The sequence below is a fragment of the Chanodichthys erythropterus genome, chromosome 22 (genome assembly GCF_024489055.1).
Source record: "Chanodichthys erythropterus isolate Z2021 chromosome 22, ASM2448905v1, whole genome shotgun sequence".
NCBI classification, from domain to species: Eukaryota; Metazoa; Chordata; class Actinopteri; order Cypriniformes; family Xenocyprididae; genus Chanodichthys; species Chanodichthys erythropterus.
This window is the reverse complement of record NC_090242.1, coordinates 28,999,228-29,016,136: the sequence shown is the minus strand read 5'-3', so window position 1 is coordinate 29,016,136 and position 16,909 is coordinate 28,999,228. Positions and strand designations below refer to the sequence as shown.

General features: G+C 40.7%; 1 long non-coding RNA gene across 1 annotated transcript; it reads left to right on the top strand.

Moving 5' to 3' along the window:
• Positions 1-1,619: 1,619 nt before the first annotated feature.
• Positions 1,620-16,018, top strand: LOC137012828 (uncharacterized). Its single transcript, XR_010893619.1, has 5 exons — positions 1,620-2,818; positions 14,579-14,657; positions 14,765-14,842; positions 15,513-15,569; positions 15,723-16,018. It is a non-coding gene; the product is annotated as an uncharacterized lncRNA (long non-coding RNA).
• Positions 16,019-16,909: the final 891 nt, after the last annotated feature.

The following is a 16,909-nucleotide window of genomic DNA, read 5'->3' as shown; positions in this document are numbered from 1 at the left end:
AGGGAAAGGCTGTCTCCAAGCAGAGGATGGCCCACTGGATAGTGGATGCCATCGCCCTGGCTTACCAAGCTCAGGGTGTGCCCTGCCCGCTCAGGTTGCATGCTCACTCCACGAGAGGTGTCGCATCCTCCTGGGCGCTGGCTCGTGGCGCCTCGCTGACAGACATTTGTAGAGCTGCGGGCTGGGCGACACCTAACACGTTCGCTAGATACTATAGCCTTCGTGTCGAGCCGGTCTCCTCCCATGTTCTCGCCACAGGTCAGAGGCACGGAGAGGCCCCGGCTTAGTGTCGGCTTGCTGCGCTACATGCGCTTCTTTTCTCCAGAGAGTCCCTACAAGGCAGACCCTGTCGAGTCCTCCGATATCCCTTCGGCAGCCGACGTGGCGGAGCGTCTGGCGCCAGGCCTATACTCCGTTGTATCCTTGAGAACCGGGTTTAGGCTGGGTTCCATATGTGTGACCCTACGGGGATCCCATATGGTTGGTTCCACGGTTGCTCCTAAACGAAGCCCGTGTCTTTACCTCTGGGAGAACCTACCCTTCATCGGGTTGGAGTCACCCCAGCTCTTCCATATGTAGCACAGCCCTTCAGGGTTAGTCCATATGTACTTCTCCACATAACTCCTTCGGGGAAGGATGTGGCTTCCGCAGCGTTCCTTCCCAGCGAAGGGTACGCTTTCCCAGCGTTATCCAATAGTCTCACTGAATGGGTTTTGGGGAACAGCAGTGATCGACTCTCTCTGTGTTAGCCCTGTCCCACCATCCTCAGGCAAGGGGGTTCAGGTGGCTTACAACAGAGCGCTGGAAGGGGGCAGCTCCTGTGGCGCTTTGGTAGGGATTCCTATTCGTCGGTCTGTCCGACGTACGTCGAACGTGACCGACTGAATGGGAACGTCTCGGTTACAAAGGTAACCCTCGTTCCCTGAAGGAGGGAACGGAGACGTACGTCCCGTCGCCACAGTCGCTGTACCCCGCTGATGCTGCCGCCTATCCGGTTCGGCTCCTCAGCGAAAACCTGAAGATGCAACGCACCTGCTGCTCATTATATACCCGCGCTGCGAGGCGAGCAGCTGATGCATATGATTGCATGCCAATGTGCATTGGCTCGTTTAGTTACACTCGAAGTAGATTGGCCTCTCTAGCGAGATTCCTATTCGTCGGTCTGTCCGACGTACGTCTCCGTTCCCTCCTTCAGGGAACGAGGGTTACCTTTGTAACCGAGACGTTTGTTGCTCAGCCCTATTTTTTTGAAAGCTTACGCTACTCCTACGCCGCGTCACAGGTTACTCTTTTGGCGCAAGTCGACATATGTCGACTGTCTGCCGAAAGCTAGTTATTTTAGTTTTTAAAGTTTTAAATATATATATATATATATATATATATATATATATCTTTTGTTTCGAATCATTGGTTCTGATCGCATAAATGAAGCCTATATATATATATATATATACTTCACACATATATATATATATATATATATATATATATATATATATATATATCGCATCGCATCGCATCGCTTCACTTCAGAAAGCCTTTATTAACTCCCCGGAGCTGTGTGGATATCTTTTATTATGGATGGATGGATGCACTTTTTTGGGCTTCAAAATCTCATTCTTCCTCAAGTTTGGAAGGACATTATTTAATGTAACTCTGATTGTATTCGTCTGAAAGAAGAACATCATATACACCTAGGATGGCTTCAGGGTGAGTAAATCATGGGGTAATTTTCATTTTTGGGTAAACTATCCCTTTAATAGATATTAAAGTAGTTTAGATGGAAATGGATCTCAAGCTGGCTAGCTGAAGACTTTACGAAAACTGAAGACTCAAAGTATCCAGAGCAACTTTTCTCTATTTACGGATATGACGAGACTGGCAAGTAACATATGTATGCAATTTCCAATGAAATGTTTAAAATATAAACATTTATAATAGGCTTACCATAGTAAATCAGGGTTTTGGAAGAAGGATTGATGATGTATTGACTGAAAACTTACAGTTTAATGTACCTTTAAACCAATAGCCTGTGTGACCTAAGTGACTTCAACTGGAAACATTTGAGAGGTTGTTTCAAGCGATTACATTTTGTTGAAAGATATTATTTCACTTCTACACATCTACTGATGACTTGTCCACAATAAGACCATGATGTACCATTAGTTTTAATTTCTGTGATTGATAATGGATGAGGTACTGAGTGTAGATTCAAGGTTTGTTGAGTTTCACTCGCTCATGGTGTGTCTTCTGAAGACATGCAACTGCCCCGGGGGTGAATAAAGAGAGAATGACAGAAATGGAAGGAGGTAAAATAGAGGCAGGGAGGGTGATGGAGCTAATGCATGGAGTGTATTCTGCTCGTAAGCTTGATGCTGATGGTTCCCTAGGCTTTAATAACACAGAGAGACTAAACACACACACATATTCCCCTAGTGCACTTTGTCCTCGGAAAGTCTTCATCAAGGACGCTATATTTATGGCCTCTGAATGGACAGCATGTAGAGAAGTAATCAGACTCAATCAGATGACCAGCCCCCAAGCTGAGGCACAGATAGAAAGAAAGAGGAAAAAGAGAGAGAATGAGAGGAGGGATGGGAAGGCAGGGAGAGTGAAAGAAGAGTGAAGGGAGGGAGGCGAATTTAAGAGGTGAGGATTCTGGCTTACATCACTGAGCGTGTCTTTCTGAGGATTTAATTGTTACTGTTCTAACTCATTTGCAAAGGTCCATTTTGTTCTTTTTCAAACAGAATATTGCCGCACGACTGCGTGTCTGTCCTCAATGAGTATACACTGAAATATCAACAGGTTTTGCAAGGTAAGACCACTTTAAGAAACTCTAATACATAATGTGTCTTTTATTCTTTGTTATGCTAATTACAGGATACGCACCATGAATTTATTTAATAAAGAACTGTAATTTTTTTTTAGACTGGGATATTGATGTCATCTTAACCCTGAGTGTGTGTGTGTGTCAGAAGCAGAACAGAGAGTCTGCTACACACACACACACACACACACACACACACACACACATGCTTGTTTTTCTTTCACATTGGGGACTTTCCATCAACTTTTATTGTTTTTAATGCTGAGCTAATGATATGTTCTACCCCCCAACCCTACATGTAACCCTTTTCAGTTTCATTAAGGCATTATTTTTCATGTTATTGTTTTGTTTTCCCTTTTTGGGCCCTGTTTACGCCTGGTATTAAGATGCGTTTGGTCAATTGGATCACAAGTAGTTGAGGGATTACACCTCTTTTTTTAATCCATCTCTTTTGTCCACTTTCAACTACTTCTATACTGATATTTTGAGGGGATGATCTATGGGTGTATGTATGGGATCAGATCTTTTTACATATGAATGCAACTGGAGATGATGGAAAAACATACGGAGAGCAGCAGTTTCTGCTTTGATAGAGACCATGCTGAACGTGATGAATGCATGTTAGAAATCAGGAATGGTGAGAAAACATTGTGCTTGGTAGATTTTTTATCTTGGACAAACTTGGGTCTTCAGCCCAATGTTTAAATCCCATCTGGCTAGCACGCTTCCCATAATATTTACATGTTAGGTCAGTAGGCGGTCTTTTGTGGCTGTTCGAACACATTAGACCACATGAACATCTACACTATTGGGTACGTGTACACGACAACGATGTACTTAAAATGGAAAAGTTTTTCCTTTGCGTTTTTTGCGTACAGATCCCTGTTTGCGCGGATCCACGAAAACAATTATAAATGTTGTATTATGCTGCCAGGCCAGTAGGTGGCGATGTCACTTTGTAAAGAAACACTATGCGCCTATAGACTGAACACGTAATACGAATGTGCCTGACGTCAATGTTTTCACAAATTTGTGTTTTTGTAGTTTACACAGAGAAAATAATAATATAGTTTTCAAACTTTGCACTTTTTCAACTTGCACTTTGAAATCTGTCTTCAAAGGTTTGTGTTTTCAGGCACCAACTATGCCATTGTCATGTAAATGAACAGCCAAAATGCATAAAAACTTTTAGTTTCCGGCTTATGCGAAGGCAGTCCGATTGAATGCATTTTTGTCTACCTCTGGAAGTGGCCAAAAGTCAACAAGCTCAAGGGGGCGTTGACCTGTTTGAAAGTGCAAACTTTTGAAAATGGGTTTCAAAGTGCAAGTTTTAGAATACAATAGCATTATCATCTCTATATAAACTACAAAAATGCTAATTTGTGAAAACTGTGACATTATGTGCATGCATATTACGTGTTCACTCTATATATGCGTAATATTTCCTTACAAAGAGACATTGGCAACTACTGGCCTGGCATGAATAATGTGTTTTATATTATTTTTTGTGGATCTACGGGGTTTATTTTGACATCGTTGTCACCTGTATGCGAAAAATGCAAAGGAAAAATGTTTCCATATTTAGCACATTATATGTAAACTTACCCTTAGACCACGTTTACACCTGTATTTAGCATTGTCCACTTGTGATCCGATAGATTAAAACTTATCTTTACACTAGGACTAAACAGGGCCTTGGGGACCATCAGTCCCCACAATGAAGGTGATTTCAGGTTTTACTATCTTGGCGACAACTGGACCCAAATATAGCCAAACAACACAACTGCACTCCATTTCCCACAGTGTTCATTCAAATTAGCCACTAGCCAAATTAATCATATGATGTGTATATATTATTACAGAATTGATATAATTTTGCTTGTTAAAATGTACTTAGAGTTTTTCATTCCCTCTCAAATATTAAATACTATAAGATATGTTAAACAACCAATCAAGGCTTGGCTGATATGTAGTTAAGTGGTCAAAATTTACTTAGAATCAGTCCTGCATCAGCAGTCACAAGACAGAGGAAAAATATAAAGGAATTAATTGTTCATGATACGATCTATAACTTGCATTTAAAAAATACAAACCCGATTCCAAAAAAGTTGGGACACTGTACAAATTGTGAAGAAAAAAGGAATGCAATAATTTACAAATCTCATAAACCTATATTTTATTCACAATAGAATATAGAATATATATGTAACATTTCAAATGTTGAAAGTGAGGCATTTTGAAATGTCATGCCAAATATTGGCTCATTTTGGATTTCATGAGAGCTACACATTCCAAAAAAGTTGGGACAGGTAGCAACAAGAGGCCGGAAAAGTTAAATGAACATATAAGGAACAGCTGGAGAACCAATTTGCAACTTATTAGGTCAATTGGCAACATGATTGGGTATAAAAAGATCCTCTCAGAGTGGCAGTGTCTCTCAGAAGTCAAGATGGGCAGAGGATCACCAATTCCCCCAATGCTGCAGCGAAAAATAGTGGAGCAATATCAGAAAGGAGTTTCTCAGAGAAAAATTGCAAAGAGTTTGAAGTTATCATCATCTACAGTGCATAATATCATCCAAAGATTCAGAGAATCTGGAACAATCTCTGTGCGTAAGGGTCAAGGCCGGAAAACCATAATGGATGGTTAGACGACACTGCATCACATACAGGATTGCTACTGTAATGGAAATCACAACATGGGCTCAGGAATACTTCCAGAAAACATTGTCGGTGAACACAATCCACCATGCCATTCGCCGTTGCCGACTAAAACTCTATAGGTAAAAAAGGAAGCCGTATCTAAACATGATCCAGAAGCGCAGGTGTTTTCTCTGGGCCAAGGCTCATTTAAAATGGACTGTGGCAAAGTGGAAAACTGTTCTGTGGTCAGACGAATCAAAATTTGAAGTTCTTTTTGGAAAACTGGGACGCCATGTCATCCGGACTAAAGAGGACAAGGACAACCCAAGTTTTTATCACCGCTCAGTTCAGTAGCCTGCATCTCTGATGGTATGGGGTTGCATGAGTGCGTGTGGCAATGGCAGCTTACACATCTGGAAAGGCACCATCAATGCTGAAAGGTATATCCAAGTTCTAGAACAACATATGCTCCCTTCCAGACGTCGTCTCTTTCAGGGAAGACCTTGCATTTTCCAACATGACAATGCCAGACCACATACTGCATCAATTACAACATCATGGTTGTGGAGAAGGATCCGGGTACTGAAATAGCCAGCCTGCAGTCCAGATCTTTCACCCATAGAAAACATTTGGCGCATCATAAAGAGGAAGATGCGACAAAGAAGATCTAAGACAGTTGAGCAACTTGAAGCCTGTATTAGACAAGAATGGGACAACATTCCTATTCCTAAACTTGAGTAACTTGTCTCCTCATTCCCCAGATGTTTGCAGACCGTTATAAAAAGAATAGGGGATGCCACACAGTGGTAAACATGGCCTTGTCCCAACTTTTTTGAGATGTGTTGATGCCATGAAATTTAAAATCAACTTATTTTTTCCTTAAAATGATACATTTTCTCAGTTTAAACATTTGATATGTCATCTATTCTGTATTCTGAATAAAATATTGAAATTTGAAACTTCCACATCATTGCATTCTGTTTGTATTCACAATTTGTACAGTGTCCCAACTTTTCTGGAATCGGGTTTGTACACTACTGACACTGAAGACACTGCCGAATCTACTTTGCATGAATTGAGATCAATTTCAAGAAGTGACTCACATCAAACCTATTTCCTGTGATTATTATAGATTTTTTTTTTATCTGTTTATAACATTTTAAACTCAGCCTCTAGAGGCAGGGAGTTTGTGCACCACATGATTAGAGATGAATCATTAGATTTAGCTGGCTTGGTTTATGGAACATAATTATTTTGACTCATCTTGATCTGCCAGTAAAATCTTCATAACACAGAGATATAAAGTACAAGACAATTTCAAACAGTGTGAATGATTCATTGTCATTAAAAAGTGAGGTCAAACAACCTGAATGAGTCAAGCTAATAATTTTTCATTATTCAACAGCAAACTCAACAGTGTGGTTGTAACCGTTCTGAATGTTCTCCAGAACACTATGCACGTCACAAAGTTTACCCTTCTCTGTTTTGAAAGATGAAAAATCCCATTTTGAGATTGGGGTCCTTGTAGTCTAAACCTACCCTGGAGGGACAACGCCCATCACATTCATTCCTTCATCCGTCAGGCTCCTGGTACTGGCTTGTTGCCATGGTAATGCGTCTGGAGCTGTAGAGTCCTAATTGGACTCAGTCCTGGGTTAGATTTTGAATGGCTGCTTCCATGCCGTGCTCTTATTTGGAAGAACTATTGAATACTGATTAAGGATGCTGTTTATGAACATACACAAAATAAAGATGCAGGGCTGAAAATGTTTCTTCTTGCACAGTATTTGCATGTCATTTTCGAACAGTCTTTCCCTCTGTCTGTTTATCTCTCTATCTATTCATCTATATAGCTCTATTTCGCCCTCATAATCTCTCTCCTGCCAGCAAATACACATGCAGACAGGGCTGATGGTTTGATGAGTCACCGTCTGCTGTCTTCTAGGTGCTGACATTTGCACCAATCTCATGTTTGAGGTCAGACTCGCCTCAGCTGGTGTCCTTCTTCCAGTTGACATGACATTTCAAGTGTCCTGCTGTTTGACATAATAGTTCCTCGGAAACAATTTTTATAATAATAATGACAACAACAATAAATTACTTATATAATTAACTGATATGTTTTAATATTAACATTAAAAATTATTAATATTATAAAAAATTAATATTCTATAAATCTATTTTATTTTTATTATTATTTATAAAACTGTTAGTTCTTGTCAATTAGTCAATAGGTGTGTTTTATTCAAAACACAGCTATGACCGCTTCACCCAACGGTTCTGTGTATCACTACACAACACCCTTAGCAACCACTCTTAGCAACATAAACTGTTTGTTCTCAATTGATATTATGTAGAAGAGTGTTGTGAGAAAGAGACTGAGTGAGCGAGTTTATTACCTGCATTCAGATTAAGCATTTTCCTTCAGGTCAGTCCTATATTCATAATAAAAAATCTGTTTAAATGTCCGATGTATTATCTTGTCCTTTTAACAGTTAAGGGGTTTTCCCATGACTGACAACGTCAAAGCATTTATCAGTTGCGTCTTGTTCCGTGTTCACAACAATGCAGTCTTTTCAATGTAAAAGTCTTCGCTACCGACTGACACACTCATAAAGTCTTTGCCACCATCTAATGGCGTAATAATGTAACTTCTATTGCTGTTCACGGTCAGGGACTATTTTTTCCGGCGGAAGGAAGGCTTTTAGTTAAAGTTTACTTCATGAAAGTTGCATTGATACATATTTTTGGCTTTAATATTTGTATTGTGTGGCAACCATTTTATAAAAGCAATAAGATACTTGAGGCTTTGCGTCGTGCCTAACAACACCTTTCAGCTGTGACTTATTCACAATACCGCACAGCCTCTCGTAATTTATTGCTTACTTATGGAATATACATTTAGAGCAGGGGTATTCAAAAGTTCCAAGAGGTCCAGCCTTAATTTGGAATAGTTATACATTTCCATCTGGGCAGCAGTAGTACTTTTATTTTGCTTAAAATAAGTAGCTATTTGCTAGAAACAAACAATGTACATAATAATCAAAACTCATTATAAGCAGAAAACAAAGTTTAACTGTGAATTTCAAAGTTTTAATAGTTTTTACTTGTCATATATAAATATTTTCCCAAATATAACATTGTTTATTATGAAATGCTTTTAACATGCTGATTAACAGGCCTAATGCTACATGTAAATAAATAATAATAATAAAAAAGTCATGTCACAAACTTGGTTTGAACAGTCGGAAGCATTTTAGTTGTTTTTCCCCCTCCCTGTATTTCTGCTACTGTTGTAAAAATAATTGCGTCTCACAGCTCTTAATATGGTGCTTTAGTGTCTTTAGTGGGAGTGAGAAGCAACACAAATGGAACGGAAAGAGCTTGAATGAAGTGTGTTTCCCTCTCTCTCTATAGCCTATATATAGGATATAGATAGATAGATAGATAGATAGATAGATAGATAGATAGATAGATAGATAGATAGATAGATAGATAGAGTCCATCTATATTTTCCCATCTCCATTCCCATTTAATCTGCTTAGTTTATTAATCATATTGTATTGTACCTCTAATGCTGTGATTCAAATTTTTGTCTATGCATTGGTCAGTATTTGCGCTACCGTGTGTTTGCAATTTAAGAGCTTTGAAAGGTGTTGATGAGTCATATCAGTGAAAATGGAAAGACTAAGCACACAGTAAATAGATGCAGTCAGCCTAGGCTTAGTTTGCCAGAGCCTGAGATTATTAAAGCATTTATGCAGTCAAGGTTCTGAGCAGTCAATAACAAAAGAGGTTTAAATCATTTCATATGAACAGAACGAGGACAGAGATTATTTATTTGAAGCAGAGATGGCATTCATGAATGCATTCAGCAAACATCAATATTTCTACAGAAGCAGTTATAGATATGATGAGTGCAAAAAGAGAAATACCTAAGTCAGTTGCATGCTTATTTCTGCTTCAAAAGCTTGGTGCTTTGGTAAAGTGGGTCCTTTGTGCTGAGATGATTCAGTGACACAGCATGAAGAAATTGACTTCACTGTTCTGCTCCAGATTTTGAGAACATTATTGGAGCAAATGGTTTCTTAAATAGGCCATATTATGCCCTTTTACAAAGTCTCGTCCCCCTTTTTTGCATACGCCTTTGGTGGTAATTATTTAAATGAGGGATATTGTGACATGTACATTCCCAGAAGAAAACCTTGATTATAGTCTTGAGTTTTCCAGGGAGTTCAGAAACAGTGCTTACTGATATAAAGAATAACTCCCTTTGGAGTGACTTTGTTCTTAACTTTGCAGACCTTTTTCATGTTTAAACAGCAACATTACACAGTAAGGAAAGTTAAAGGGTTTGTTCACCCCAAAATGAATATTCTCTCATCATTTACTCGCATGCCATTTCAAACCCATAAGATTTCTGTGCATCTTCAGAACACAAATGATGATATTTTTAATGAAATCTGACAGCTTTCTATCCCTCTATTGACAGTCTATACAATTACCAGACTGATCCTTCAAAAAGTTCACAAAGAGATTGATCAGCTTAGTCCAAATTTTCTGAAGAAACACGATCACTTTATATGATTTAATTGAAACACTAAGTGAACATAAACAGTGTCACGGAACAGAAAGGCAAAAGGAAGATCCAAGTTTAGCAAAGGGGTTTTATTAAGGGCAATTCCAAAAGGCGTAATCCAGAGTACAGGCAGGGGTCAGCATCCAAACAACAGTCCAAAAATAAAACAAGAAACGAGAAAACTACCAACCATAACGGGAGAACAAGGAATGACAAAATAACAAACAGCTGAGTGCAATGACGAATGGTGATTAGTCCGAGGAGTATGTATGGGAAATGTAGTTCATGAAATGGGTGAAACAGAGTCCGGGAAGGAGTGCCCTCTAGAGGCTGAAGGGCACTCTCACAGGTGATCGTGACATTACCCCCCCTCAAAGGAGCGGCTACCAGACGCTCCACCAGACAACAAACAAAAACACAAAAAACTCAGGAGGGAGGTGGACCGGAGGAGGATCAGGGGGAGGGATGGTGGGCCAGATCCCGGGTACCTCACTGAACACCAGGGCGGTGCTGGAGGAACTGACCAGGCGGGCGCTGGCAGGCTTGGAGTCCTGGCTGATTGCCAGGGTGGTGCTGGAGGAACTGACCAGGCTGGTTCCAGTGGGTCTGGAGTCCTGGCTGATTGCCAGGGTGGTGCTGGAGGAACTGACCAGGCTGGTTCCAGCGGCTCGGACGGCCCGGGCAGTGGCGGCAAGACAGAAGGCTTGGATGACGGCGGCAGGGCTGAGGGTCTGGGCGGCGGCGGCAGGGCAGAAGGTTTCGGGGCGGCGGCGGCAGGGCAGAAGGTCTGGGCGGCGGCAGGGCAGAAGGTCTGGGCGGCGGCAGGGCAGAAGGTCTGGGCGGCAGCGGCGGCAGGGCAGAAGGTCTGGGCGGCGCCGGCAGGGCAGAAGGTCTGGGCGGCGCCGGCAGGGCGAGGCGCTTAGTTGGCGCCGGCAGGGCGAGGCGCTTGGAGAACCCACGAACAACCCCTAGAGTGGTCTCCAGGCCTTGTAGGACAGAGGAAGCACTCTTCCTCCTTCTCCTCCGCCTATGAGGGTGAGGCGGTGGCTCACCCAAAATGGACTCACTGGCTGGAGCGGGCTCTGGAGCGGATTCGCTAGCTGGAACGGGCTCTGGAGCGGACTCACTGGCTGGAGCGGACTCACTGGCTGGAGCGGACTCACTGGCTGGAGCGGGCTCTGGAGTGGACTCACTGGCTGGAGCGGGCTCTGGACCCTGACGTCCGAAGGAAACCTTCTTCCTTCTCCTCCTCCTCGCTTTACCGGGGTGACGCTGAGGTTCAGTGCCCACCTCCCCGGTGACTTCAGGAACGGATTCATGGTCAGGGGCATGCACACTGCCTGGTTGACTTGGTGAGGCCCCATCTACCCGGTAGCGAAGCTAGGCGGCGAATCTCCAGAAATCCAAGTTCTGTAATCCCTCCATCACACACCGAGGTAGAGGATCGTCAATGCAGCCATTAAAGATATCCTTCAGCGCCGCATCGTTGTACCTCAGCCCCACCGCCATCGTCCAAAAGACCTTGGCAAAGCATCCTACCTCTTCACCCTCCTGGCGTAACGCCATCACTGCCCCAAGCAGAGGCACACGCTCCCTGCATGTGCCTGATAAAATAGTCCTTGTGCTGCTGGATCTTAAGGGGTGGTTCATTCTGTCACGGAACAGAAAGGCAAAAGGAAGATCCAAGTGCAGCAAAGGGGTTTTATTAAGGGCAATTCCAAAAGGCGTAATCCAGAGTACAGGCAGGGGTCAGCATCCAAACAACAGTCCAAAAATAAAACAAGAAACGAGAAAATTACCAACCAAAACGGGAGATCAAGGAAAAAAACAGGGAACAGACCAAGGATGACATCAAACAATGAACCACAAGAACAGACAGAAACAACTCAGATTAAATACACAGACACTAATGACAAAATAACAAACAGCTGAGTGCAATGACGAATGGTGATTAGTCCGAGGAGTATGTATGGGAAATGTAGTTCATGAAATGGGTGAAACAGAGAGTCCGGGAAGGAGTGCCCTCTAGAGGCTGAAGGGCACTCTCACAGGTGATCGTGACAAACAGAAGCTCAACCGAACCTGCTTGATGCGTGAGAACAAACCTCAGTGGTTCTTGCAGAAGCTCATGTATGTTTATATGTGAATAAAAACCTAAATTAATCTGTTGTTCATCATATAAAACGATTGAGTCTCTTCAGAAAATTTGAACTAAACCGCTCTTTTCATATGGATTAGATTTACAATCTCTTTATGAACTTTTTAAAGTGTAAAAGTTGTGTAGCTGTCAATGGAGGAACAGAACGCTCTCACATTTAATCAAAAAAGATCTTCATTTGTGTTCTGAAGATGAACAAAAGTCTTACGGGTTTGGAATGACATGAGGGCGAGTAAATGATGAAAGACTTTTAATTTTTGGGTGAACTATCCCTTTAAATATTTGACAAAGAATAATAGGTCATCTTTAAAAACTATACAGTAATAAAGTTAGTGACATTTAGTGAATAATCTGTAAAAAACTCCGTAGCATTGTGGTCACAACGCTGAAAAATATCAGTGTAGGCATCAGTCATTTTGTTTTTCTTGAATATAGCCATCAGAAATATGGAAATGTTCAACTGGTGAACCAAAAATATGTTTTCAACGTGGAAGTAGGCTATTTTCTGTGAATGTGCGAGACTTCTGATTCAATTGCTGCTATATACCGATCAGGCATAACATTATGACCACCTTCCTAATATTGTGTCGGTTCCACTTTTGCTGCCAAAACAGCCCTGACCCAACAAGGCATGGACTCCTCTAGACCCCTGAAGGTGTGCTGTGGTATCTGGCACCAAGATGTTAGCAGCAGATCCTTTAAGTCCTGTAAGTTGCGTGGTGGAGCCTCTATGGATCGGACTTGCTGGTTCAGCACGTCCCACAGATGCTCGATTGGATTGAGATCTGGGGAATTTGAAGGCCAAGTCAACACTTCAAAGTCATTGTTGTGCTCCTCAAACCATTCCTGAACAACTTTTGCTTTGTGGCAGGGTGCATTATCCTGTTTAAAGAGGCCACAGTCACCAGGGAATACAGTTTCCATGAAAGGGAGTACATGGTCTGCAACAATGCTTAGGTAGGTGGTACGTGTCAAAGTAACATCCACATAGATGGCAAGACACAAGGTTTCCCAGCAGAACATTACCCAAGCATCACACTGCCTCCACTGGCTTTCCTTCTTCCCATAGTGCATCCTGGTGCCAGGTGTTCCCAGGTAAGCGACGCACTCGGCCGTCCATGTGATGTAGAAGAAACCAGATTCATCAGACCAGGTCACCTTCTTCCATTTCTCCGTGGTCCAGTTCTGATGTTCACGTGTCCACTGATGGCACTTTCAGCAGTGGACAGGGGTCAGCATGGACACCCTGACTGGTCTGCGGCTGTGTACCCCCATACGCAACAAACTGTGATGCACTGTGTATTCTGACACCTTTCTATCAGAACCAACATTAACTTCTTGAGGAATTTTAGCTCGTCTGTTGGATCGGACCACACAGGTCAGCCTTCACTCCCCAAGGGCATCAGTGAGCCTTGGCCGCCCATGACCCTGTCGCCGGTCACCGCTGTTCCTTCCTTGTACCACTTTTGATAGATACTGACCACTGCAAACCAGGAACACTCCACAAGAGCTGAAGTTTTGGAAATGCTCTGATCCAGTCGTCTAGCCATCATAATTTGGCCCTTGTCAAACTCGCTCAAATCCTTACGCTTGCCCATTTTTCCTGCTTCTAACACATCAACTTTGAGGACAAAATGTTCACTTGCTGCCTAATATATCCCACCCACTAACAGATGCTATGATGAAGAGATCATCAGTGTTATTCACTTCACCTGTCAGTGGTCATAATGTTATGCCTGATCCGTGAATGTAAATAACTAAAGAATAACAACGTAAAGTAAATGTAAAAATATTTGTGCAATTATTTGTACAAAACAGTGTTTTTAAGTTACGAATAGCTGCACCCTCTCTTATGTTAAAAATATGGTGGATATCATAAATTACTTGTGGCAACCACTCAGAATACCTAGGTAAGTACATAGCTACACCCTAGCACAACATCTCAGCATCATGGTATAGTGACTTTTGCACAACACTCACGTTCTTCAAAAAATGTAAAAATGTTGTTTTGTGATATTCAAATTCAAACTTTTGGTTGACATTCGCTTTCAAGGGTGTCTTTCCTGCTTCACTTTACCTCAAAAACAATGTCTCATTCTCAGCTACGCCTACAGTACCTTGTCATGGGATTCCCGCCAGGAGCGATTTGGAATCGCTATTCCCCAGAGACACAGTACAAAAACTTGTGAAAGTGAAGCAAGCTTCTAAAGAAGACCCCTAATCTCTGTGGACCAATTATGGTTATCATCCTATTAAACAAATGAGTGACATTCAGAGTGACATTCTCTGAAAAGAAAAGAGTGACATTAATCTTTGTGAAGTATTATCACGACTAATGTTGTTGTTCTCCATCTCTTTCATACTTTCAGGTAACCAAAAGCATTGACTAAATTACCTAGAGACAGCTGATTTCCTCAAGCCAAAAACATGGAAAGGACAGAGAATAAAGTGAGTGGGGGCTGAACCAAATGCTGAGAGCATTGTAGAACAAAATGGTCCTAATAGAAAACACAGATTTTTCTGGTCTGAACCCATCTTATTTTCATTCCCCCAAGGTGTCAACTATCTCCCCACAAAAACAGACAGTGAAAAATAGATCCAAGTCAACAGAAGAGGTACAGCAAGCCAAAAAGGTAATGTCTCTGCAGAATGATAATGTCCCACACATTTTAATTTCATTTCACGTTCACCTTGAAACATCTTTATGCACCTTATGTACGTGTAGATATGACATTTGTACATCAAATGAGATGATGATTAAATGGGTAGGGAACTGTCTCAATTTTCAGTTTTTACAAGCAGTGTGTCACTCTACTAAAGATTTCAGCAGCTGTCCAGCACCATCTAGTGATGTGGTCGAATAATCTCTAAATGTGTGTGTGTGTGTGTGTGGACAAATATCTCTACCCTTTTTTGAATGCATAGTGGCATCCTCATTTGAAAAATGTTTATTATTAATATTATAGTAGTAGTAGTATATATATTTTTTTAAATATACAAAGTATATTTACCTTTGAGTGCATAGAAAAAATTCAATATTTTCAAAAAAGAAATTATTAATGATTACAATTTATAATAATAATAATAACAACAATAATAATTTATTATTTAAAGAATTAAGGTATTAAAATGTTCTGTGTATTAAAACGTGTATAAAAATGTTGCCCCAGGATAAAGCAAAAAAGTTTTTTGCACATTTTTGGACAGCGTATGTACTCATTTAGATAGCTGAGCAAACGTGCATATGTTCAGAAATCCTCTTACTGCATTCTGAAGTCTTTTGTTTTTGTCCTCCTGCCACAGGCCTTTCATACGCCACAAAAATCTCTTCCGGCTAAACCAGAAACTGAGAAACTAGAGGTAAACATGAAATGACGGATTATGGACATCTTTAGAGCTTGACTTTGGAAAAATGAGATCAAAGATTAGACCCAAGACCAAGTCGGTCCTGCTTCATGTTTGCTGTCTGATGTTCTCAATTATATTGTGTCTAATGGTTTGTATATTTTATAGGAGACCTCAGAATTGAGTGCCTCATCGGAGGAATTCAAATGATTGCTGGATTCAAACTTTGGGGGTTTGAGATTTAGACAGATCAACTGGAATTATGGGTAATAACAAGAGGATTATTCAGTGTCTCTGTTTACGGAATTGTGATTTTACTTAGATTAGTTAGCATAGAAGAAGACCAACAATAGTCGTGTAGCTTCTTGAATTTGTATGAGTCTGATGCTGTTTGTGAAATAAATGCAGACCTGGATATCACAGTGCATTGTGTGTGTAATTCATATTGGTAGGTTAATACATGTAGTGGCTTGTAAAATATCAATAAAACCTTTCACAAACAATGTATCATAGTATTCAATTTATATGTGAAGTGCACTGAAAATTGAATTTTTTTTTTTGTGTGTGTGTTCCAATAAAAATATCTAAAATATTTGAATAACTAAATATCTAATCTGGTAAAATGTCCTTAAAATAATGTCTTCATTTATTTATTTACTTTTAACATTATGCAATATAAAGCAGCTTCTGATTATATATCTATTGTTTATGTATTGAAATAAGCATAAACCTCACTAAATTTTGTAACATTTACTCTTAAAGGTGTCATGAAATGGATTTTTTTTTTAAATATTTAAATTTTCATTGAGGTTCACTTAATGTTAATAAAGTTTTTTTGCACCCCCCCTCCCCCCAAAAAAACAAAACAAAACAACAAAAACAAAACACAAACAAACAAGCAAACAATTTTTAAGGCTCCTTTAAAGCTTGTCAGTAAGCAGCCATTGTTATGAATGACTAACATCATTGCACAGGAAACCGTATCAACACCCAATTCACAAGTACACATTGGCGGCATCCGAAAACGTAAAAATCAGTAGATACATTCCAAGGTAGGAAGGCATCAAGGCACATCCGAATCCAATGTTAAGCTTCCCTTCCTGTCTCCATAGATACCTTCATCTGATTGAGCATAGATGGATCCATCCCTGCCTTTGATATCCCACAATCCTATGCCTTCCATTAATGACAGTTTAGCTAGAAAAGGCTAGGATTTGGTGTCTGAAAGTTGTGGTTTCAGGTCAGTTTGTGTGTAAATGTACATTTTTGACTAACGTTTTCCACTTCTGATGTCATTTCTAGTGAGAAATTACTACTGTAGTAATTAAATATTTGTTTAGTTCTCAACAAAGTTC